We start from the raw sequence: 23,059 nt of genomic DNA, 5'->3' as shown, positions 1-23,059 counted from the left end.
AACAAATTTCCCAAGGAACAAATCACATGAATATATGTTATATCAAATAATTTTTCATGATGCTAGGAAATTGGCATTTCTAGGTATACACTAGCTACAGGGTTGTGACTTGCCACGCAGAGAACTGCTTCTGTTAATTTGGTGAGGGAAATTGAATTTGTGGACAGTAAAGAATGAAGTCAGGGCCAAGTCTCACAGTAACTTGATGTTCACAGTAAGAAATCGTTCTCTGGGTGTAAAGAGCAACCAGAGGAGTGGAAGCGTTTCCTTCGGGGAAAAGTCTGGTCTCATTAACAGCTGGGCATGCAAAGACGCTTTCCAGGTTCAAGGTGCAGGTGAGCCAGCATCGCTAACGTAGGCGCTGCCACTAAAACGCGCTAACTTCACCCCTGCAGATTTCCGACCCTCTGGTTTTCTTCATTCCCTCCCTAAGGACGATCATAGGTTCTTTTAGGGCTTTAATAAGACTTAGAGTCAATTTTCCTCTCTTTTTCGTCTCCTTCCTCACCATCAACTCATGTAGAGTCTTAGACTCCTTAGGTTTTTGGTGCAAGGTTGTATGTGCTAGGAAAATTGAAGCCTACAATTTAGGCCACGGCCAGGGAGCGTGCAACGTGTGCTCATGACGCCACCTCCTGGTGACGTATTGAACCGCACACTAAAGCAGTTCTCAAGGTTTTTGTTCACAGAAACCCTGTACACCCCAAATTATTGAGGATCAACAGCAATACGTGATCCGTGAACTTCCAGACGTTCAAGCTGGTTTTAGAAAAGGCAGAGGAACCAGAGATCAAATTGCCAACATCCGCTGGATCATCGAAAAAGCAAGAGAGTTCCAGAAAAACATCTATTTATGCTTTATTGACTATGCCAAAACCTTTGACTGTGTGGATCACAATAAACTGTGGAAAATTCTGAAAGAGATGGGAATACCAGACCACCTGACCTTCCTCTTGAGAAACCTATATGCAGATCAGGAAGCAACAGTTAGAACTGGACTTGAAACAACAGACTGTTTCCAAATAGGAAAAGGAGTATGTCAAGGCTGTACATTGTCACCCTGCTTATTTAACTTCTATGCAGAGTACATCATGAGAAGCGCTGGGCTGGAAGAAGCACAAGCTGGAATCAAGATTGCTGGGAGAAATATCAATAACCTCAGATATGCAGATGACACCACCCTTATGGCAGAAAGTGAAGAGGAACTAAAAAGCCTCTTGATGAAAGTGAAACAGGAGAGTGAAAAAGTTGGCTTAAAGCTCAACATTCAGAAAACGAAGATCATGGCATCTTCTCCCATCACTTCATGGGAAATAGATGGGGAAACAGTGGAAACAGTGTCAGACTTTGTTTTTTGGGGCTCCAAAATTACTGCAGATGGGGACCGCAGCCATGAAATTAAAAGACGCTTACTCTTTGGAAGGAAAGTTATGACCAACCTAGATAGCATATTGAAAAGCAGAGACATCATTTTGCCAACAAACGTCCGTCTAGTCAAGGCTATGGTTTTTCCTGTGGTCATGTATGGATGTGAGAGTTGGACTGTGAAGAAAGCTGAGCACCGAAGAATTGATGCTTTTGAACTGTGGTATTGGAGAAGACTCTTGAGAGTCCCATGGCCTGCAAGGAGATCCAACCAGTCCATTCTAAAGGAGATCAGTCCTGGGTGTTCTTTGGAAGGAATGATGCTAAAGCTGAAACTCCAGTACTTTGGCCACTTCATGCAAAGGGTTGACTCATTGGAAAAGACTCTGATGCTGGGAAGGATTGGGGGCAGGGGGAAAAGGGCACGACAGAGGATGAGATGGCTGGATGGCATCACTGACTCGATGGACGTGAGCTTGAGTGAACCCCGGGAGTTGGTGATAGACAGGGAGGCCTGGTGTGCTGCAGCAATTCATGGGGTCGCAAAGAGTCGGACACGACTGAGCGACTGAACTGAACTGAATTGATTGAGAATATTTATAGTCTTATAAATTGCAAACAAAAATGTTAACATTCCTTAAAGCATTAAAATAGCAATAATAAAGTCATTACATGTTAATGTAAATAACATCTTTATGAAAAAGATCATTGTTTCCCAAAACAAAAAATCGATGAGAATAATTGCCTTGTTTTAAATTGCTGCATATCTAATATAGAACTTAATAAAAGACACCTAGATTCTCATGTCTGCTTCTACATTCAGTCAATTTCAAGGTGGTGCTTTGGTTGAAGTACATGAAGAAAATCCACCCTCGCAGGTATATGGCCTTTTCAAATAATTGGGTATATTCTTCTCTGATACTACATTGAAATCTGACAACTAGTAGTTCCTTAAAGTTTAGCTGCTCTGTGAAATCGTAAAGCCCATCAGTGAACTTCTTTTCTGTTACATTAAAATATGTTGTCTCTATGGCACTTTGAATCTATCTTTATCAACACCTGATTTTGTAACACTGACCTGTGATCATCTGGAAAGCCACTGGCTGCTGAGTTATGTGTTTTAACATATTCCACTACATTCTACAACGGGAAAAAATGTACTTAGTATATTTACCACCAATGTCATCAGAAAAGTGTTTAAGTTGAGAAAATGTCAAGTCCACTGTGGTGAACGCAAATTTCCCAAAATTTTACTTTTTGCTTTGAAAGTTTAAATTGTGTAATTCACAACAACTGCCAAGTGACTTTCCTTGCAATGACAAGCTTATTTTGTGCATTTTTGAGAAAATATCTGCCAATACCCAAATCTCAATAAACTTGCTTTGCCTGTCATTTGTTATTTAGAGTAAAAACGATGTTTTGTGAAAAAGAAAATAATTCATTTCACAACTCAACAAACTTCCAAGTGTTTTCCCTTTAGACAAGCACAATCTGGCATGAAGCAATAGTGCTTTATGCTTACCTCCCATTTCATCATGCAAAAAATTTTAAAGACGTGTATTTTAAGGGTAAATAGTAAAATTAATAATTGATACTGCTTCTTCAATATCATTCTTCAGTGAAACTGGCATTTTAAAACCTGATCAAGACATTTAACAGTGACTCCCTGACACTGTTTATTGTTATTTTGTTCATGAGGGCTTGATGTAAGAACAGAATCCACTCTGTACATTTTAAGCAAGAAAGGGTTGAATATAGTCTTAGGTGATTACACAGTTACTGTGGAGTCTAACACAAGTTCTAGGCTGGGATTCCAGGATCTTTGTTGTCAGAACACTGTAGAACTGACCACCAGCAGAACTACCTCCTTGGAGACCACCCCTGGAGTTGTCCCCACATCAACAAACCTCTGGTGTCTATACACCAAGAAACTGGGGACGTATAACAGGAAGATGTTTCAGAGTCCCCTGGCTTAGCAGCAGAGAGCATGGAAAGACAGTCTTCACTGAGCTCCTGTGATCCATGTATCATGTGAGTCGATCCAATTCGCAGAATCGAATTTTCATCCGTTACCTCCAACAGCAAAGAAGCCTGGGAAATAGAGCATTCGGCTTTATAACCTCTCAAACTTAGAAGGAAAGTGAAATGAAGATTGAATGAGCCAGTTCTGGTTTGGACCTAGTCAACAGGAATTAGTCCAGTGATGACAACTGGCAGGTAGCTTACTTTCTCTGCAAGCGACAGAAAATCCGCCTAGACACAGTACAGATTTCTCTCTTGCACTTTTACCCATTGATTGTGAGCAAATGGGCCAACTGCTGCCGTGAAGCCAGACAGAATGGCAGGGGTGTGAAGGGTAGGGAGTGGGATCGGGTAGGGAGTGGGATCAGGCAGGGATCACTCAGAGAACCTGCACTGTCCTTAACCAGAAACCCACGTCTTTCTGTGGGTGACCCTGGGATGTCACAATAGGGACCATGGAATGTTCTGACATCTCTGTTCAAAAGCCCTCCTTCTAGTCCACTTAGCAATGTTTCTTTTTAACCCAGCAATTCTCAAAACTTGATACTGTGTTTGAAATGTGGGTTAAAATAGTCTTGAGCTGTACTGCCAGAGACTTGAATTCAGTTTAAGATAGAATCTAAATTTCTTTTACATCTTTTTTTAAATTATATCTTCTTTCCTCCTTTTTCTTCCCTCTCTTCCTCCCTCCTGTTCTTCCTTCTCTCCTTCCTCCTCCTTCCTTCCTTGATTCCTTCATTCACAGTTTATCTCGGGAGTTTGGATGCAGTTGGTCTACTGACCTCAGTGAAAGAAATACAGTCTTGACCCATCAGGTCCTGATCCTGAGAACCCAGATCCGCCCGTTTCAGGAGACCATTGCCACAGATGAAAGGAAGTCAGCTCTCACTCTGCGATCAGTTAGCCCTCCCCTGGGTGGAGGGACACAACAAGGCTGAGCAACTGTGACTTCTTCCCCTGCTTTTACATTAAGGAAGTTATTTCCCAACCAAATTTAGCTAAAGTCCAACTACTAGTTTACCTGAAAAGTATTATTTCTTTCCTCTGTTTCATTTCCATTAGATTCCTCTTCCTGGATTTTATTTGGGCATATATTGTAAATCAAAGATCTATCTTTCCCCCATCTTATTTCATCACTGCTTTGTGATATTTCCTGTATCTTATTTTCAGTTTTTTTTTTTAGAGTCTCTTTCTCATTATTTTGCTTTATTGCTTTGTTTATTAGGTGTTTGACCAGTGCACAGCCCCTTTAATTCTTGTAGCTATCTAGTTTATTTTTATATTAAATATATAATATTTACATTATATTTTACATTAGGAGAAACCCATTATTCTCCTTGTACTTTCTCTTTAAAAAACTTTCTATTTCCACCGATTATTGATATTTTTATTTTTCTTCCAGATGAACTTGAGGAATAAATCTGTATTTATTTTTCCTTCCCTTTATTTTTTCTTTTAAATTGGCCAAACATGCTTCTCACACTCTCATTTATTTCTTCTTATCTTTCAGCAATCTTTCTTTCCTTCCCTTATACTTAGAATTCACCACTCACAGCATACATAATAAACTGGTTTCTTCTTTTGTCTTTAAGACTGTCTTCAATAGTCATATTTCCTCAAAACACACTGATTTTCTCTCACACCTAGAAACCTTTCCATCTTCTTGACCTTGAAATAAGGACAATGAAAACAAACCTCAATCCTCAGAGTTTAAAAAAATCAATTTTGGAAAACGACTTCTCTCTTCCTTATCCTCTAAAAGCAACAAAAGTTATTCTTTTTTTATGTCAGCACAACAACAGAGGCTAAAATTATCTGCGCAGCACCATTTAAATCATGTCTTTCTCTGCCTCATACTGACACAGCTTAAATATTTAAATACAGTTTCTTTGTTGTGAACACAAATCACCAGCCTTTCTCCATCACTCTATAATCCACACGTCACCAATACGCTAAGCAAATTGTAAGCAAGTACACTGAAATTTGTCCGGATTGACTTGGGTCATCAGTATTGTCTATGTACACAACTAAGAAATATATAGGCTGCCCAGGTGGCTCTAGTGGTAAAGAATCTGCCTGCAGATGCAGGACATGCAAGAGACTAGGGTTCAATCCCTGGGTCAGAAAGATCCCTTGGAGTAGGAAATGGCAACCCACTCCAGTATTCTTGCCTGGAAAATTCAATGGTCAGAGAGCCTGGTGGGCTACAGTCCACAGGGTCACAAAGAGTTGGACACACTGAGCCACTGAGCAGACACACACGTGTAATATACAAAGATGCTGTGGTGCCCTTCGGTGTGTTTTCAGTTCTCAGTGTGTGCTCTGTCCATAGCCTGCAAAGCCATAGCCACCGCCACCGCCTGCATAGCCACTGATGTTTGGGTCCAGGTTTACCAATAAAGCCCAACAGAACCAATGAGACAGTTTCTCTTGTAAGAATTTGGACCTGAGAAACAAAGATGTCATGAATCCCTGCTGGAGATTAAATCATAGGATGTGTAAATTCTGAAGCTCTGACATTTTCACCATTAGCCATAAACCTGAGAGAACAGATGTCCGCAGAGAAACAGTGATGAAGCAGGCAGGCTGACAAGAGGGACGAGGGTGAGGGAGGAGAATTAGAGAAGGTGGCCCACACTTCTTGTATCTTCTACAGATATTTTCTTTGTGAAATTCTCCTTTAGACTATTCCTCCTCTCAGTTTTTGGAAGCACTTGAGAAGGGCTTGCTTCCCTTGTGGCTCATCTGGTAAAGAACCCACCTGCAATGCAGGAGACCTGGGTTAGATCCCTGGATCAGGAAGATCTGCTAGAGAAGGGATGGACTACCCATTCCAGTATTCTTGGGCTTCCCTTTTGGCCCAGCTGGTAAAGAATCCCCCTGCAATGTGGGAGACATTGTTTGATGTTGGGAAGATCCCCTAGAGAAGGGAAAGGTTACCCACCCCAGTATTCTGGCCTGGAGAATTTCATCGACTGTATAGTCCATGGGGTTGCAAAGAGTCAGACACGACAGAGTATAAGAATTTGGACCTGAAATGCATGAGAAGGATTAGCATTCATTCTTCTTTACGTGTTTGGTAGAATTAAAACGTGGTTCAGTGAAATCATCTGATCCTGACCTTTTTTTGTTGGGAAGTTTTTTGTTTTTTTTTTTTTAATGACCGTTTCATTAAACCGTTTCATTAAACCTGCTCGTTACTGGTGTGTTCCAATTTCCTACTTCTTCATGATTCAGTCTTCAGAGGCTGTTTCTAGGAATCTCTCCATTTCTTCCAGGCTGTCTGTTTTTTTAATATCTATTTATTTGGATATTTTGGGATGCATGGTGTCTTAGTCACAGCACATGGAATCTTAGGCTCATTCCTTGCAGCGTGAAGGCTTCTCTCTCATTATGGCACACTGGCTTCTCTGCACCAGGCATGGAGCTCTTGTGGGCAGGCATCCAGCAGCCTACTGGGTTTACATGGCCAGGCCCCTTCTCTGGCAAGAGGCCCATCTGGACGGGCACCAAGGCAAGGCTCAGTGAACAGGAACCATGCACATAACCCTTGTTGCAGAGCATCCCCAATGCATTTCTTGGTCAGAGCGGACCCTGAGCCCCTCAGAGCAGGACCTGAGCTAACAAACAGCAGCTCCTGGACAGGCCTGTGACCCTGGGCTTCCCTCTGTGCGTCCTCCTTCCAACAGATCTTCAAGATGCTTCCATGGACCCTGGGGCACTAGGCACCTGTCTGTACCCACCACCCCTCCTCTCCTGGACTCCTGGGTTCCTCCCATGCAGAGAAGGGTTTTGGGAAGTTGCTTCCTACTTATGGACCAGTTAAAATGGTTAGAAAACAAAACCAGAGCTGCAGTCACATGTCCATACTGACCCTGAGGACCCAAACCTGTTCCTTGGAACTGGCCAGTGCGGCAAGACCCATTTTCTGCAACTATGAGCCCCTGATGGGCGAGGATTGCCTGACCCAGGCCCGTCAGCGAGCCCTTCTTACATGTGTCTGGATTGAGTCTTTATAACGCTCCCCTCCAGGCAACAAGAGTGCCTCAGCTCTACCTGATGCCATGCTTTATGCCCTGGGACTGGGCTGGAGAAGGAGTAAGGACCTTGCGGGCAGCCCGTGCTGAGTGGGGCTCTGCAGGACAGTCCACAGGAGTTGTCAGGCTGCTACCTGTTAAGGAACAGGACGTGTCACCTGTGCCTGCTGTTGGAAGCTCTCCCCCAGACAGGGGTGAGGAAGCAAGTGAGAGGATAACAGGCAGGAAGGCCAGGGGTCTCCAAATGGAGGAAATAGGCTGCAAGTGTCAGACATTTTTTTCCCTCTCCCTTAAGTGGCAGGAGGAAACAAACTTTCTATGGAAATGTTTTTCTTAAGCAATGTTAATGAAACTATGTATTTGCTTTGGAATTTGCCTTTCTTCAAAATGGTTCCACCTAAGACTAACTTTTGCCTGATAATAGCTCAATAAACCAGTATTCATATCAATCATTTTGTGGCCGGGGGATGACACACCTCGTGCCATCCTGTCTCAAAAATGCATATTGTGGGAGAGGGGCCTGGTGAAACTCCATCAGCCTTGAGGTGTCTCTCTTATCTGATTACTAACTTTCTAACAAACATAAAACAGCTTGCTAAAACTAGCAGAGGGGCACTCTCCATTCTCCTTCTGATGTCTATGTCAGAAGCCTTCTCTGTCCCTTTTCGTACTTTAATAAACTCTGCTATACAAAAGCTCTTGAGTGACCAAGCCTGGTCCCTGGTCCCAAAGCTAAATGTTCTTCTTTGGAGATCACGAATCCGACACTGTTCACCGTAAGCTCTCACAATAAAAAAGGCAGTGGGGGGAAGGACGGGAGGAGTAACTCAAGTAAGGGAATGGAAGCTTCCCGAAGCTCACCAAGGGCTAGGAGCAATCTGCTTGGTCTGCAGGAGCCAACCGGGCAAGCATGCTGTGGCTCAAGAGGCTCCAAGCCCTTTCCTTCAGCCTATGAGGTATTGAGAATCCCTTGGACTGCAAGGAGATCAAACCAATCGATTCTAAAGGAAATCAACCCCAAATATTTATTGGAAGGACTGATGCTGAAACTGAAGCTCCAATACTTTGGATACTTGATGCAAAGAGCCAACTCATTGGAAAAAACCCTGATGCTGGGAAAGACTGAAGGCAGGAGGAGAAGAGGATGACAGAAGATGAAGACGGTTGGATGACATCACCGACTTAATGGACGAGTTGGAGCAAACTCCAGGAGATGGTCAAGGACAGGGAAGCCTGGGATCCTGCAGTCCATGGGGCTGCAAGCAGTTGGACACAATCGAGCAACTGAACAACAGGACATTTTACCTGGGAAGGGTGGAGCAGCTGGCCTGGGGGGTCAGCTCATAGTTCCTCAGAGATGCTTCCGTGTGGTCTACCAGCTTCCCACCGAGTTCGCTCATTTTGAGGGACTGCTGGCTGCATGTAAGAGAAGTTCCCAACACTGACCATATTTAGAATTATTCATTCAGTAGAGAAAGAGTGTTGATATAGGATTAGCTTGTTTTTGCTTTTTCTTCTTCTAATCACACTGAAATTAACATACTTATTCTATTTTGTAAGCACCTGTCCAATAATTAGGACAAATCCCAGAAGTGAAGTTGGCTGGTCAAAGGTATTCTGTTCTAAATTTTTAAGTCTTTTGATTTGTCCCAAAGTTATATTTTAAAAGTGTATCAATTTATAAATTTCACTCAGCAGAATATGTGTTTATTTGCATACAACCTTCCTCAAGCCTTCAGTCTTGCTACAATATTAATTAATCTAATAAGACAAGATATCTCACTTTTGGTTGAACTAGCATCCCTTGATTAATCAAAAAGACAAATATTTCTTTCTTATATTTTCAACGATTAGCATTTTGGATTCTGTGCGTGTGTGTGTGTGTGTGTGTGTGTGTGTGTGTGTGTGAACTGCCTATTCATGTCCCTGGTGTGTGTTTTTCCATTTGGGGTACTAGATTTTTCCAACTCTTAAAGGCACATAATTCCATTTGATTTTCTTTTTCTCCTGATTCCTCATTTTGGATCTGTGGAGTCACCTATATATAATTATTTTGCTTAATCTAACACAATACCCTTCCTTTACACACCCTGCACTACCTCCCCCCCTATACACACACAGTGTGGATCCTCACACTTTGTTTTACTCACCTAGAATAAGAAATGGTGAACTTGCAACTATGATCATAAATGGCAGCCCAGTGTACAATATCAGGCCAAAGCCACTCACCACTGCCAAGGCAGCAGAAATGACTCCAAAGACTGCGACCCACATTTTGTTTCGTATACAGTCACACCTGTAAATTTGGAGGGAAATGTCATGGAACTTGTGGTGGTAGCTTCCATACTGAAATTCCAGATATTCATAACATTCTTGACTCAGACACCTCTTCAGAGTCCTCAGGGGTAATAATTTCCATACTTGTCTGCAGGAGAACGTTAATTTCCAGTCACTAGTCCATTCCAACTGAACAAAAACAAAGATGGGGAGGGAACAGAAAAGCTGGGAATCTGTTCAGTTCAGTCACTCAATCATTTCTGACTCTCTGCGACCCCATGGACTTCAGCACCCAAGGCTTCCCTGTCCATCACCAACTCCCAGAGCCCACTCAAACTCAAGTCCATCGTGTCAGTGATGCCATCTAACCATCTCATCCTCTGTTGTCCCTTTCTCCTCCTGCCTTCAATCTTTTCCAGCATCAGGGTCTTTTCAAATGAGTCAGTTCTTCACATCGGGTGGCCAAAGTATTGGAGTTTCAGCTTCAGCATCAGTCCTTTCAATGAATGTTCAGGACTGATTTCCTTTAGGATTGACTGATTGGATCACCTTGTAGTCCAAGGGACTCTCAAAAGCCTTCTCCAACACTACAGTCTAAAAGCGTCAATTCTTTGGCACTCAGCTTTCTTTATAGTCAAACTCTCACATCCATACATGACTATTGGAAAAACCATAGCTTTGATTAGATGGACTGATGTTGGCAAAGTAATGTCTCTGCTTTTTTAATATGCTGTCTAGGTTGGTGATAGCTTTTCTCCCAAGGAGCAAACATCTTTTAATTTCATGGCTGCAGTCATCATATTCAGTGATTTTGGCGCTCCCCCAAAATAAAGTCACCCACTGTTTCCATTGTTTTTGCATCTATTTGCCATGAAGTGATGGGATCGAATGTCATGATCTTAGTTTTCTGAGAGCTGAGTTTTAAGCCAATTTTTTCACTCTCCTCTTTCACTTTCATCAAGAGGCTCTTTAGTTTTTCACTTTCTGCTATAAATGTGGTATCGTCTGTGTATCTAAGGTTACTGATATTTCTCCCAGCAATCTTGATTCCAGCTTGTGCTTCATCCAGCCTGGTATTTTGCATGACGTACTCTACATATAACTTAAATAAACAGGGTGACATTATACAGCCTTGATGTACTCCTTTCCTGATTTGGAACCAGTCTGTTGTTTCATATCCAGTTCTAACTGTTACTTCTTGACCTGCATACAGATTTCTCAGGAGGCAGGTCAGGTGGTCTGGAAGAATTTTCCACAGTTTGCTGTGATCCACACAAAGGCTTTGGAGTCATCAATAAAGCAGAAGTAGGTGTTTTTCTGGAACTCTCTTGCTGTTTTGATGATCCAGCAGATGTTGGCAATCTGATCTCTGGTTCCTCTGCCCTTTCTAAATTTAGCTTGAACATCTGGAAGTTCATGGTTCACATACTGTTGAAGCCTGGCTTGGAGAATTTTGAGCATTATTTTGCTAGTGTGTGAGATGAGTGCGAGTTTGCAGTAGTTTGAACATTCTTTGGCATTGCCTTTTGTTAGGATTGGAATGAAAACTGACCTTTTCCAGTCCTGTGGCCACTGCTCTGTTTTCCAAATTTGCTGGCATATTGAGTGCAGCACTTTCACAGCATCATCTTTTAGGATTTGAAATAGCTCAACTGCAATTCCATCACCTCCACTAGCTTTGTTTTACTGATGCTTCCTAAGGCCCACTTGACTTAGCATTCCAGAATGTCTGGCTCTAGGTGAGTGATCAGATCATCGTGCTTATCTGGGTCATGAAGATCTTTTTTGTATAGTTCTTCTGTGTATTCTTGCCACCTCTTCTTAATATCTTCTGCTTCCATTAGGTCCATACCATTTCTGTCTTTTATTGTGCTCATCTTTTCATGAAATGCAACTATTCTGGTTGATTGTTATGTAACGAGCCAAGCATGAATCCACTAACTGGCCTTTCAGAACCACAAAGATATACTAAAGCATTGCAAATAGCTAATTCCCCTTTGATCTTCAAAGGAGTGTGAATGGAAGCGAGCAGTATGAAAGTGCCCACGTCTAGGGATCTTCTCACCCACTTATGACTCCACTTAGCCATAAATACAATCCTAAATATCTCCTGTATGTCAAAACTTGTTTAATATATATTGTGGCTAACAAAAAGAATAAAAGCCTCCTTCTAGAGATATCCGTGGTTCTCCTCTGCTAGAGAAGTGTGCTCTAGAAAAGAGGCTGCGTGTGTGTGCTCAGTCGATTCAGTCATGTCTGTGATGCTATGGACTGTAGCCCACTATGCTCCTCTCAATGGGATTCTCCAGGCAAGAATAGTGGAGTAGGTGGCCGTGCCCTCCCTCTAGGGGATCTTCCTAACCTAGGGATCAAACCTGCATTGCAGGAGGATTCTTTACCGCTGAGTCACCAAGGAAGCCCAAGAAAAGTGGCTGCTAATTGCAAAAAAAAGTAATACGTGCTCCATTTTGAATAATACAACTTATGCCTGTTTCTAGGTTGGACCAATAAAAATGGGAATATATACACAGCATTTAAAAAAATTTTTTAAATAAAGATTTAATACTTTAACTCCCTAACAACCACAACTTTACATCTTAAAATATTGATGACAATCTCTAGGTTTCTGTTTTACTTCATCGCTAACTGCTTCAAACCAAATGACTGCCTCTAGAAATTTTTAGTAGGAGAGAGAAACTAAGTTTGGTTTGAAGACTAAGAAATTCAGCTATGGAAATGGAGTTACTGATTCCCAAAGAGCAAGAATATAACTAAACACCTTATTCATGCAAGACTACATTAAAATAATTAAACTTTCTTCTTATTAAAACAACTATGTGTGTCTGTATTTCACCTTTTCTCAAACTGCTGGTGCTATTAGTTAAACTCAGGGCCCCAAATCAACACACACACACACATGCACAAAAATAAAAGCAATTTTCTTTATCACAACAAAATTTGATTACAACGAATACCTTCTTAAAGTGACAATATTGATTTACAAGCATTTAAGATAAAAGACACTTACTCCTTGGCAGGAATGTTGTGACCAACCTAGACAGAATATGAAAAAGCAGAGACATTACTTTGCCAACAAAGGTCCATCTAGTCAAGGCTATGGTTTTTCCAGTAGTCATGTATGAATGTGAGAGTTGGACTGTAAAGAAAGCTGAGCACCGAAGAATCGATGCTTTTGAACTGTGGTGTTTGAGAAGACTCTTGAGAGTCCCTTGGACTGCAAGGAGATCCAACCAGAGCATCCTAAAGGAGATCAGTCCTGGGTGTTCATTGGAAGGACTGACGTTGAAGCTGAAACTCCAATACTTTGGCCACCTGATTTGAAGAGCTGACTCATTTGAAAAGACCCTGATGCTGGAAAAGATTGAAGGTGGGAGAAGAAGGGGATGACAGGGATGAGATGGCTGGATGGCATCACAGACTCAATGGACATGAGTTTGAGTAAACTGCAGGAGTTGGTGATGGACAGGGAGGCCTGGCATGCTGCCAGTCCATGGGGTCACAAAGAGTTGAACACGACTGAGTGACTGAACTGAACTGAACTGAAGATGAAAGTAACAAGATGAACCTTGAAATCAGAAAGATTAACAGGATAAAATCTACATATGACATGTTTAGCCCTATTCCCTCTTTCAGGTTTCTGGACTGTTGATATAAATTTTTCAGAGGATGGGGGAAGTGAAGTACATTATTGGCTAGAATGATTTGACTTTGACTAGTCACTGTGTTGACTCTCTCTAAATGACCTTTATTTTAATGTTCAATAGACAATTGAAGGAAAGATGTGAATGTAGAACACTAGTGAACACACTTGCAGATTTTCTAGTCCCCAAGAAGGACTTTGGTTAAGCAGTTTCTCAGAATTACACTTAGGAGAGTCTTAGAACTTTAGATTCCTGCAGTCCTGGAACACAGCTCTGCAGAGTCTGATCTATGGTTTATAGAGGAGTTGCAGAATCCACGTGTCTAAAAATGTCTTCATGTGATTCCGGTGCTCAGGCTGACTTGGGCATCACTGGCAGCAAAATGACCAATCGCAGCAGCTCACTACACATTAAAGAAAGCATAAACCAGGAGCTCCCGGGTGGTCCAATGGTTAGGACTCCTTGGCACTTTCACTGTTGGGGCCTGGGTTTGGCCACAAAAAAAAGGCATAAATGAATGAAATGAAGATAATAGGCTATAATATATACAGAATGTAACTACCAAAACAGTAGAAGTAAGCCCTTCCTTGTCAGCAATTATTTTAAATATAAACAGATTAAACTTTCCAATCAAAATGCAGATATTGTTAGAATGGATAAAATAGCATGATTCAACTATATACCATTTACAAGAGATTCACTTTAAATCCAAAGACATAAATAGATTAAAAGTTAAGAGGACTGAAAAAGATACTCCGTATGAATAGCAAACAAAAGAGACTAGGAGTGCCTGTACTGATAACAGACAACATAGACTTTTTCAAAAACTGTTAAAAGAGAGAGAACGACATTATGTATTTATAAAAGGGCCAATAATCAAGAAGATATAATAACTATAAACATAAAAACTTATACATTGCTAGTGGGATATAAAATGGTGTCGCCTCTGTGAAAAATAGTTTGGTGGTTCTTGCTGTTCAAAAGCAAGCTAATCCTATATCAACATGGGATTGGTCTGCTCAGAGCATATTAAAGTTTTGGAATCCTATTCAGTCTTTTAAAAGAGGTAGATATAAAGTGTTAAATGAAAAATGCTGGTTATGAAACAAGATGTTTAAAATTGAGCAATATACATGTATATTTGTATAGCACATTCTGTATAGCTAACACTTAAAATATAGCAAGGATTATCCCTGACAGGTGGAACTGCAGTTGTTTAAAGTTTTTCTTTGTATTTTCCTGTACTTTCAGGGTTTATTTTACAATAAGAAGGTAAATATGTTTATATTTTGGAAAGTAAACAGCTTGAAAGAATTAATCATTGGTTTCCTAGGGGAGATAGGGGAGGAACTGTGCACTGGATGTATACCTTCCTAGAACACACTCACACTTATTCAATGTTCCCACAGCTATAAACAGCTCAAGTGTAGACAACTGATTTCATATCAACCATCTTCTTATTGTCTGTATATACATAGACATGTGAGTGTAGGGGTGAATGTGGCGGCGGGGGTGGGGGGAGCTTTGATTTAAGTAGCTCAAGAAATGTGTGAGGACAATTTCTGAACCAAGTTCCATAAATAATAAAACCGATTTTTAAATACCTATTCCATATCAATAAGTTTATTTGTGGTCCTTAGTAGTTCAAATTCTTGCCCTTCATCCAGCTGAATGCAAGTGAAATGCACAAAGCTGGCAACAGGGGGCCTGTCAGGATGCAGTTTGTGACAGTCTGCACAAGCGCCTGTAGGCGCTTCTCCCAGATCATACACACAGAACATCGGAATTAGTGGCAAAGTACGATTCCCAGTACCTTCCCATGTAATCCATGGAGAAGATATTACAAGGCTGGTATTAAAATCAGTCAGCATTTCAGTTGCAAGCTTCCCTGGTGCCTCAGAGGGTAAAGTGGCTGCCTGCAATGCTGGAGACCTGGGCCGATCCCTGGGTCAGGAAGATCTATTGGAGAAGGAAATGGCGATCCACTCCGGTACTCTTGCCTGGAAAATCCCCATGGACAGAAAAGCCTGGTGCAGGCTATAGTCCATGGGGTGGCAAAGAGTCAGACATGGCTGAGCGACTTCACTTTCTTTTCACTTTTCAGTTCCAAGTATTGATTTTGTATCATTACACACAGAAACAGAGGTGTACAGGAGTGAAAGCGATAGGAAGCTTGGAAGCTTGAGGGAAGTGAAATTTACCTGCAACATGCTTAGGATCCTTTGTAATCTCCTTTCTTCTCTGTACTCCTTCTCTCCTAACCTTCAGTGACAATTTCAGAGTCCTCAAACGTTCTCCAGTCCTCTTTATTACAAATCAATCAGGAAACATCACTGTGGAAGAGACTGGTTACTTTAGTATTCACTTAATATGTAAAGGATTCTTAAGGTTTACTTTGGTACATATTTCTGATCTCAAGAGTACCTACATTTTACTGACTTAATGGCTTAACTTGGGCAGGTGGTTTGAATGATAGCATTCTCGGTATCAGAAACAGACTAACAGGAAAACTACATGTATGTAGGTATCTCTGTGTGCATAAACTACGAGGTGCCTTTAAAATCATACCACATTGATAGCTAGATGCCAACTGGAGAACAGATAAATCCAGCTTATATTTTAAACAACAGGTTGTTTCCTCGATATTAGTGCCTTAGAATAAAGTGGTTTATAAGAGAAAATGGTCTCTCAAGTGTTCTGATGGAATCAGAGATACATTGCTAATCCTGCTTCACCTAATACCCTATCAGCCAGGTTTCCTGACTCTTCATTGAATACCCTGAATGATGACTAGGAGTAGAGTGTACTGAGCTATGTGTACAAATAGGAGTGTGCACAAAGCACAGAATTGTCACAGAGCAAGGAGTGATGAGTTGTCTTGTGGACTCAGAGACAACCAGAGAAGGTGTCAGAAAAAGCTGTATTCAAACACAGACTCCTCAAGATCAATGAGAACTTGAGAGACAGGCAAAGAAAACAGTTTGAGTTGATCTGGTTAACTTTTAATGGATGTTTAAAAAGTACGAATACTCTGCTTCTTTCTCTAACAGGTGTTGGGATCAATGACATGTTTACCATGATTCTGCCAGGCAGAAGACAGCATGGATAGCATGAGCAAGCGGATGTCTGATGTCTATGCAAAAGCGGCAGTACCCATTACAATCACCACCATCACCAATGTCCTGGCCTTCTATACAGGAACCTCTTTCAGGTCTGTACAATACTTTTGCATCTATACAGGAACAACCCTGCTCTTTTGTTATTTTTATAACATCACCTGTTTTAGAGCATTTATGGCTCTGGATGGTAAAAGAGAAGTAGTCTGTCTATGCTGGTTGAAGAAGCCGGAAACAATTGACCAAAAATTTTCCTCATTAAATAGTCCTGGTGCCTCCCATGCAATTCTCTCCAAGATGAATATAAAGCTGATATCCATCCAGTAAATCTATTCTTTAGAGACTATTTTGGTCCTTTTCTCATAAGCACCGAGTCCAAGATTTTGTACATCATAAGTAGTATATATGGGTGTTTCTGAGTGCAGGAAGGTTTAGATCTCTGAAATTTGGCAAGTGATGACTCCTACATCACACCTTATTTTAATGTAGAAGAACAGTTTTCAAGTTATGGTCCCAGGGTTATGGTTATCCCAGAGACGGACCTTGCCCATCTCTTGAGGTCTCGTTAATCTTGCGGAGTCTGGGTTTGGATACTGCTTTCTCTAACACCTTCTCTGGTTGCCTCTGAGTCCATAAGACAACTCATCACTTCTTGTTCTGTAATAACTCTGCACTTTGTACAGACTCTTGACTACTGGGATAAAGTTACTAGGCAAAAACTGGAAAAATGTCTGGCAGATTTTGAAAACAATGAGTGTGTAGATTAAAATCTTACAGAGTTTTGGTTACGAGAATATATAAAATATATAGAAAAACTCCATCAAGATTTAAATAAGACAGCTTTTTCAAGCAATATTCCCACTTTTTAATGGGATGTCCACTTTTTGTGTATGATATTAATATTACATCATCACAGGAAATCATTTGCTCCCAGGCCTTCATTCAAACCATCGGTATTTCTTCTTCAACCAATAAGAAGCCCATGTTACTCCATTTCCAGACATGACAGAGAAGTGTGAAGCTTCCCTAATGGTGTATAACCAGGCATTCACGTATTTTAATCAGTATTCTGCAATATTAGAAAACACTGTTGAAAATGTGACTGTTGCATCAACAGCTATGTTCATTGTTTCCTTATTGTTAGTTCCTCATCTCCTGTGTTCTTTGTGCATAACTTTTGCTATTGCTTCTGTGATTGTGGGCGTCATGGGTTTTATGGCCTTCTGGAATGTCAATCTTGATTGCATAGCCATGATTAATTTTGTTATTTGTATAGGGTTTTCTTTTGACTTTTCTGGTCACATTTCCTATGCATTTGTTTCCAGTTCAGAGCCCTCTGTAAACTGAAAAGCCACTGAAACATTGCATCTGCTAGGTTACCCTATGTGACAAAGTGCAGTTTCAACAATAGTAAGGATGTGAAGCATACATCTTCAGGATATTTTCTAAGACTATGTTTCTTGTGATGTTATTTAGAGCTGCTCACGGTCTAAGTTTTATCTGGTATTCTTAACCTTTTTTTTGAAAGTGAGTTTGAATAGCCACTAACAAACCAAAGACCAATTATAAAATTCCTTATTGGCCCAATCCAATCTGATGAAAATGCACTATTAAGAATAGTCAATAAACTAAAATCAAAGACTTGCTTCCTTGGCTTATAAATACTGTTTAAAAATGTTATTTAACACCCTGCTTATTTAACTTATATGCAGAGTACATCAAGAGAAATGCTGGGCTGGATGAAGCACAAGCTGGAATCAAGATTGAAGGGAGAAATATGCTGGAATTAGCCATTTGCAATGTTTTAGTATATCTTTGTGGTTCTGAAAGCCCAGTCAGTGGATTCATGCTTGGCTTGTTACATAAGAATCAACCAGAATAGTTGCATTTCATGCAAAGATGAGCACAACAAAGGACAGAGATGGTATGGACCTAATGGAAGCAGAAAATATTAAGAAGAGGTGGCAAGAATACACAGAAGAACTGTACAAAAAACATCTTCACGACCAAGATAATCACGATAGTATGATCACTCACCTAGAGCCAGACATCCTGGAATGTGAAGTCAAGTGGGCCTTCAGAAGCATCACTACAAACAAAGCTAGTGGAGGTGATGGAATTGCAGTTGAGCTTTTTCAAATCCTAAAAGATGATGCTGTGAAAGTGCTGCACTCAATATGCCAGCAAATTTGGAAAATAGAGCAGTGGCCACAGGACTGGAAAAGGTCAGTTTTCATTCCAATTCCAAAGAAAGGCAATGCTAAAGAATGTTCAAACTACTGCACAATTGCACTCTTCACAAGCAAGTAAAGTAATGCTCAAAATTCTCCAAGTCAGGCTTCAGCTATACATGAACCATGAACTTCCAGATGTTCAAGCTGGTTTTAGAAAAGGCAGAGGAACCAGAGATCAAATTGCCATCATCTGCTGGATCATCGAAAAAGCAAGAGAGTTCCAGAAAAACATCTATTTCTGCTTTATTGACTGTGCCAAAGCCTTTGACTGTGTGGATCACACTAAACTGTAGAAAATTTTGAAAGAAATGGGAATCCCAGACCACCTGACTTGCCTCTTGAGAAATCTGTTTGCAGGTTAGGAACCAACAGTTAGAAGTGGATGTGGAACAACAGACTGGTTCCAAATAGGGAAAGGAGTACTTCAAGGCTGTATGTTGTAACCGTGCTTATTTAACTTATATGCTAAGTACATCATGAGAAGCTCTGGACTGGATAAAGTACAAGCTGGAATCAAGATTGCTGGGAGAAAAATCAATAACCTCAGTTATGCAGATGACACAACCCTTATGGCAGAAAGTGAAGAAGAACTAAAGAGCCCCTTGATGAAAGTGAAAGAGGAGAGTGAAAAAGTTGGCTTAAAGCTCAACATTCAGAAAACGAAGATCATGGCATCTGTTCCCATCATTTCATGGCAAATAGATGGGGGAAACAGTAGAAACAGTGAGAGAATTTTTTTTTTTTTGACTCAAAAATCACTGCAGATTGTGACTGCAGCCATGAAATTAAAAGACACTTGCTCCTTGGAAGAAAAAAGAAAAATTAATTTGTCTTACATTAAAATATCTTTACTAAATTAGGAAGTGTTGTCATCTTTATTATGGTCTATACAATCAAGCATAACTTTCCAATTATTTGTCCTTTTATTTCATCATTAGTAGTTTATGCCTGGAATTCAAATATTTTATGTATTGTACTCTAAAATAGAATATTATTTTCATTGTACTTCTCATATGTATTATTATTATTTTTTTGTTTTTTTTATGCAAAAAAATTAGTTTTTTTTTAATTTTAAAATCTTTAATTATTACATGCGTTACCAAACATGAACCCCCCTCCCACCTCCCTCCCCATAACATCTCTCTGGGTCATCCCCATGCACCAGCCCCAAGCATGCTGTATCCTGCGTCAGACTATGTAAAAGTGCAACTGACTATTGTTTATTCTTCTAGTCTGGGATTTTTCTATGCATTTTCTTAATGGTGTATTTTGATGAACAGAAGTTTTTAAAGTTTTGGAATCAAATTTATCTTTTTTTTTTTTATGGTTAGTATTTTCTGAGAAATTTTTGCCTAATCCAAGATTACCAAAAAAATCATCTATATTTTCTTCTCAAAGCTAATAGTTTTATTGTTAGGTGGCTCAAATGGTAAAGCACCTGTCTGTAATGCAGGAGACCTGGGTTCAATCCCTGGGTTGGGAAGATCCCCTGGAGAAGGAAATGGCAGCCCACTCCAGTAGTCTTGACTGGAAAATTCCATGGACAGAGGAGCCTGGTAGGCTACAGTTCATGGGGTCGCAAAGAGTCAGACATGACTGAGCAATTCCACTTTCTTATGTCTGTGATTCATAGACCTGTGTTTATTGGGAAGTATGGATAGAGGTTCGTTTTCTTCCCATTATAGTTATTCAGTTGTCCCGGCATTTTTAGTGAAAAGACTGTCCTTTCACCAGACGGGCTAACTTGACACCTCTGTCAGAGAACCAAGTGACAGTTTACGTGTGGCTCTATTTTTGTGCATTGATCTGTTTTTCTGTAACACAGTGGATACCATACTGTGCTGATTCCTGAAGCTTTGTATCAATTATGGAAATTAGGTTAGGTAAGTTATCCAGCATTTTCCCTGTTTTCCAAATTATTTTGGCTGTTATAGGTTCTTTGCATTTAGATACTAATTTTAGAATCACTTGTCCATTTATAAAAAAAAAAAAAAAGGTTTCTGGGATCAGAATTCGGTTATGGTCAGTCTACAGATCAATTTGGGGAAAACAGATGTATTAGCAATATGGAATCTTCCAATCTGTTAACATGGTTTATCTCTTACTTATTATCTTATTTAATGTCTCTCAGAAGTATCTTATAGAGATACATGGATTTACTTTCCAAGTATATTAATTTTTTAACATTGTAAATATTTTAAAACCCTTTTTCATTTTTTTTCACTAGCATATAAAAATTCAGTTGGTTTTGGTATACCTACGTTATGCTGTATAATCTTTTTAGATTCATTTATTAGTTCATGTAGATTTTTGTAGTTTTTTTTTAGTAGTTTTTATCTGTCCAATTATAAAGATCACATACAGACCATTTTATTTCTCCCTACATAAACTTTATCTCTTACTTAAGCACTGGCTTTAAACGTCCAGGAAAATGTAGGAAAACATAGAGACACCATTGCCTTGTTGTCAACTCTGTAAGGAACAGAATCAATATTTCATCAAATATAATGATTACCTGGAAGTTTTTCACAACCATCTTCTGTCAGATTGTGGAAGCTCCATTCTACTTCTAGTTTTCTGGGATATTTTAAGACGAATGAGTATTAAATTTTGTCAAATTTCTGTCTGTCAACTGAGATTATCATGTCTATTTTTCTATTTTAGTCTGTGGAATGTGGCAACTTATACTGAATGATTTTTTTAAATCAAATCGGCTTACATGGAATCACTTTATACTGACCTTGCATTCCTAGAATAATTCACATTTGGTCATGGCACGTTGTTATTTTCACATATTGCTGTTTTTGTTAATATTTTGTCAGTGATATTTGTTCCTATATTCATGAGGCATATTGGTTACAATTCCCTTTTTTGTAATGCCTTTCTCAGGTCTTGATATCAGGGTTATACTGCCCTCAGGAAACAAGCCAGTAAATATTCCTCTTCTTTGGTTTTCTGAAATATATGATGTATGGTTGATATCACTTTTCATTTCTTATCAAATGTTTGGTAGAGTTCACTATTGAAGTCTTTGGGCATGGAGTTTTTCTGAGAAGAATTTTTATTTCAGATTCCCTTTCTTTAACAAATAGAAGGCCATTAAGATGTTCTTTTTCTTCTTGGGTCAATTTTGGTATGTTTGTTTTATATGGAATTTGCCCACTTTGCTAATTGGCTAATTGATTATTTTCTTGTTGTTTAGTCATGTCAGACTCTTTGTGACCCCATGGACTGTAGCCCACCAGGCTCCTCTGTCCATGGGATTTCCCAGGCAAGAATTCTGGAGTGGGTTGCTGTTTCCTTCTCCAGAGTGTCTTCCTGACCCTGGGATTGATCTGACCCTCCTTTGGCAGGCCAGTTCTTACTGATGTGTCCCCAGGGACCCAAATGTCTTATCATTTAAGTGTCTTATCATTTAAATGTCTCTAAGGAAGTCCCCAACGCAATTCTTGATATTGGTAATTTGCATTATATACCTTTCATTTCTCAAGGAATTATCAATTTTATTAAATTTCTCCAAGAACCGACTTTTGGCTCTATTTTCTCTTTTGTTTCTTTATTTGCTAATTGATTAATTTCTACTTTTTATTCTTTCTAGTTTTTTTGAGTTTAACTTTCTCTACATTTTCTAGTTTTTTAAGGCAGTAGGATAAGTCACATTCATTCTCTTCTAAGAAAACTTTTAATGCTATCAATTTCCTTCTGTTGCTGCTGCTAAGTCGCTTCAGTCGTGTCCGACTCTGTGCGACCCCATAGACGGCAGCCCACCAGGCTCCCCCGTCCCTGGGATTCTCCAGGCAAGAACACTGGAGTGGGTTGCCATTTCCTTCTCCAATGCATGAAAGTGAAAAGCGAAAAGGAAGTCACTCAGTAGTGTCCAACCCTTAGCGACCCCATGGACTACAGCCTACCAGGCTCCTCCGTCCACGGGATTTTCCAGGCAAGAGTACTGGAGTGGGGTGCCATTGCCTTCTCTGAATTTCCTTCTAGCTATTGTTTTAACTGTATCCACAAAAACTTTTTTATTAGGGATGTTCGTTATTATTCATTCCAAAATAAGCTCCTATTTCCCTTGTGATTTCTTCTCTGACCATGAATTAAACAATACCTTTATTTTCTCTTCATTTTTGAAGAATAGTTTAAACAGATATAGAACTCTAGGTTGAGAAGAATTTTTTTCCTTCAACACTTTAAAAATGTCATTGCATTGTCTTCTTGATGCAGCGCTGATTAGAATTCAGTCTTCACTTTCATATTGATCTTTTCTATGGTATATGCCTTTTTTCCCTCTATATTCATTTAATATTTTTTTATTACTGGCTTTCAGCAATTTGACTATGATGAGA

At 39.9% G+C, this 23,059-nt stretch overlaps 1 pseudogene; it reads left to right on the top strand.

The window, feature by feature from the left end:
- Positions 1-18,027, top strand: part of LOC138416847 (patched domain-containing protein 3-like) — a 52,281-nt pseudogene extending 34,254 nt beyond the window's left edge.
- The last annotated feature ends 5,032 nt before the right edge of the window (positions 18,028-23,059 follow it).

Source organism: Ovis canadensis, chromosome 13, assembly GCF_042477335.2.
Source record: "Ovis canadensis isolate MfBH-ARS-UI-01 breed Bighorn chromosome 13, ARS-UI_OviCan_v2, whole genome shotgun sequence".
NCBI classification, from domain to species: Eukaryota; Metazoa; Chordata; class Mammalia; order Artiodactyla; family Bovidae; genus Ovis; species Ovis canadensis.
The sequence above is the reverse complement of the archived record's forward strand: the minus strand, read 5'-3'. Positions and strand labels throughout refer to the sequence as shown.